The sequence below is a fragment of the Seriola aureovittata genome, chromosome 21 (genome assembly GCF_021018895.1).
Source record: "Seriola aureovittata isolate HTS-2021-v1 ecotype China chromosome 21, ASM2101889v1, whole genome shotgun sequence".
Lineage (NCBI taxonomy): Eukaryota > Metazoa > Chordata > Actinopteri > Carangiformes > Carangidae > Seriola > Seriola aureovittata.
This window is the reverse complement of record NC_079384.1, coordinates 15,736,967-15,741,010: the sequence shown is the minus strand read 5'-3', so window position 1 is coordinate 15,741,010 and position 4,044 is coordinate 15,736,967.

Here is a 4,044-nt window from a genome sequence, read left to right as displayed (position 1 = left end):
CATCTGGGCCTGAGCTGGAAGGTTTATTTCCATGAAGGCGACTGTTGTAGTCACACTAGTCATTTTCCCGTCTGTACACGTACACGGCAGACTCTAGAGGTCCTGACTGTGAATGAGAATTTCTGCTGGAGACCTGAGGTTCACAAAGGAGTTGACTCATATCAGATTTTACTAAATGAGCTGTAGGACTGCTCTGGCTTAGTCACAAATCCTTATTTGAAGATCTGTGTTTTAACAGTAACAAAACAATTACATAGCAGCAGGTCATGTATTACCTCACTCTCCTTTAAGAATCTCCATATTGTTTATCACTTAGAGGAGGAGATGTCATGACATAAGCCATGCATGTAATTATTTGCCATTCGCAGAAGTCTGTTACTGTATATAGTCTGTTTCCTGTTTTGTAATTTTGTCCAAAAGTGTATTGAGAATTATGATACATGATTACCCTATAGAGTGGTTTCAAATCATCTCACAGTGCGACGTATAAAGTAATGTACAGTCTATGGTCACTAATTGGAAATAACTACCATCATCACTGCGCTGACAAGGGGAAAAGGCTCATTCAAATGGAAAGAATCACCAGAGTAATGTTGGAAATAGCTTCTTTGGTATCGGACACATCATGCTGCAGTGTGTAGTGAATGTTGAATGATTTCAGATGAGGTGGGCGATAGCACAAAATTTGGTTTCTATCTGATACCAAGTCAAACCAGGACGAGAACCACCAATATCGATACCAAAAGGAATACCACTACTTTTTATGATTAAAAATGGCCAATGTACAATTACCATTCATTACCAATGAATAACTTTCCAAACATGATGCAATTCTTTTTTTTTTTTGTACTATTCTCTATTAATTTCTTAATCACATGCATGTTTAAACACACATTTGTAATGGTAAATAAATGTTTATTGTGTGTATTGTGTGAACTAATCAGCTGATCACTGCTAATATTCACACAATAGCAGCTGTGAAACAAAGAGCTCAACAAGCTCAAACTCAAAATAAGGATTGATATCAGTTGTATTGATACTCTAGATATCAAACCACTGCCTACCACTCGAAAACTGACTGTAAGTTGCACAAACATTCATTCAAAGCGTTGTCTTGGGAAAAAACTGACAACATAAAACAATAAGAACAACCACAGTATGTTCTCTGTCCACATAGATTAGCTTCCACTCTACATCATTTTTAACTGTTAATTAGGAAATCCACTGTAGTTGAGCTCTTCTGGATGGAGCTGAAGATTTTTCTGCATCAAAGTAAAAGTGCATGACATTCGTTTTTATCATGATTATTGACTAACAAGTTGGTAATTTTTTTAAATGAGCAATTGTTGACAACAGTTGCAGTTTACTTAAGGAAGAAAGTCAAGAAAAAAAGCTGTAGCAGTGTCTGTGGAGGCACCTGTTCCCACAACCTGTCACATCTTGGGCTCATTTTCCTCACAAACTGCCAGTGACAAACATTCAATTTCCTCCCCCGATTCGGCAAAGCCTGGTTGTTCGACTTCATTTATTTTTGTACTCCTTCTATTATTATTTCTAGTGATTATCTACTCTGGCAACGAAGAGAGTTGGAGATTGTTTCTGATTCTCTTGGCGGGAGAACCTGACAGCAAATTCACTGCTCAAATCTGCTAAATATCTTATCCACCTGTGAGAAACCGCGTAGCTTCAAGCAAAGTGAAAAGACATTTGAGTGCAGCTAAAACGCCATGAACTAATTCTGAGCACTTCCACAAATAATTAGAAATAAATATACAAGCATATGCATCATTTTTAACAGTTACTTAGGAAATCTACTGTAGTCGAGCTCCTCTGGATGGAGATGAAGCATCAAAATAAAAGTGCCTGAAATTCATTTTCATCATGAGTATTTACTAAATGAGCACATACAATTTTGGAAAAGTGTTAAGATACACAGTATTACAGTTTGGTACACTTGATAACAGCCATTTAAACTTTAAGGATACACTGTACAGTGACTGATTTTATTTGAGATACTGTACAATTTTCCTCGTCATACCCTGTAATTTGTCTGCAGCAGGTGGGCCTACAATGGGCTTTTACCTAAACAAAGCATGAAATGTCTGTGCAAAAACCTGTCATTGAAAATAATTAACAAACATCATAATGGCCTGGGACAAAGGTTTAACACTAAGTAATGGTGGCCTCATCGCCAAAATTTCCAGTCAGACAGCGAGTCAACGAAGACATTATAGTTAAAAAAGCAAAAAAAAAACAAATAAATGGCCCATGGTGGCTTAAATAGGGGTGGAGGAAAATGGGCCCTGAGGCACTAAGTGATAGAAAGAAGTGAGAGAGGGAGGCTCAGAGGTTTTGGCCTTGTTAGGGTTTGGAGCAGCGACGGTTCAGACTCTTACAAGTAGAAACACGTGGACACAGCCAGGCAGATGCTACGTGTTGCTGGCTATAGCTCAGAGGCTTGCAGGGGAATGCACAGTTTAGACCTTTATAGTTGCTTCGTGAGCTCTGCTTGGTCTTACTGCTGCATGTTAATATACTTATGCATAGATTTTCATTGCCTTATAGTTCTCATAGCCCCATTAACATGAGAGCTGGACATGTTTCAAATGAGATCTGCATGAGTTGACCCCCTCCTAAGGGCCCGCACCACTATCAAACAAATGACCCCTCCGCAATCAAAGTGCTACAGTTTCCGTTCGTGAAAGCTCCTCCAGTGGAGGCCTCTGAGGCTTAATTGTGGAAAACAGTTTGCACTTTTCTCATTAAGAGGTAGTAAGGCATGAAAAAGCTGCAGCAGTGGCTGTGGAGGAGGCACCTTTTCCCACAACCTGTTACATCTTGGGCCCGTGTACCTCCACAAGCTGCCAATGACAAACATGGAATTTCCTCCCCTGAGTCGGCAAAGCTTGGTGGCTCTAATTCAATTATTTTTTACTCCCTCTTGTTATTACACAAAGGTTATCTGACAAGGATGGATTTCTAGCGATTACCTACATTGGAGATTGTTTTTGATTCTCTTGGCGGGAGAACGTGACAGCAATTTCTCTACTAAAATATGCTAAATATCTTATCCACCTGTGAGAGAGCGTGTAGCTTTAAGCAAAGTGAAAGGACATTTGAATGCAGCTAAAACGCCACAAACTCATTCTGAGCACTTCCACCCAAACCACCAGTCTGAACTCTGAGAGACTCGCCACAAAAAAATATATTATAGATTGCAGCAACTGGAGTCAAAGGCAAACACCAGAAAATTACCAGTTCTATTTAAACACTGTCCTGTGAGCTTCAGCTTCATTTCACTCATGGAAAGTCACTCTGAATGTGCAAGTCACTGCCTAAAAGACTGATGCCATTTATTCATCTATTGATCATTTTGACTGCATTTTTACCCATTCAGCACAGGGATGACAGAATGAGACTAAAACCAACAGGAGGAAAACATTGTTTTTTGTAAGCTAAAATCACAGAGGCAGCACACAGGCACAGGTCTTATCGCATGGGTTTCCTCTCAGACAAACAACAGGACTCTGTGAAACAGGACTTCCCTATTTACATTTCATTCAAAAACACCCTGAAACCTATGATATTCTGCAACTTTAACAATTCCCCTCTCATCCCTCTCTTTATTATCAAAATAAAGTCGCGTAGATGGGTGCGTCTTGTCTTGAAGCCTCCTTGCTGTGCACTTGTGGCAGTTGAAATCACTTTGTAGTTGCATTATGCATGTGGTAACTATCTCCCTTTGTTAAGCAAGAAAGACAGTTCTGTTGCTCCTGTAATGTCTCATTTACAGTATCAGAGAAGATTATGCACATATATATATATATATATATATATGGACAGTCTCAGACTCGAGGAAGGTTATATAAGCCTCTCTCAGACATGGACATTACACAAAAGCGTGACATAAGGTGAACTGCAACACTTTAATGAGAGTGAGGAGACAAAAAATGTGAAGAGCCACTGAAATGGAGATTGACAGCTGTCTGTTTGGCAGGTGTTTGAGCAGACACCCGCTGCTTTCATTAGATTGGGAACAGATGC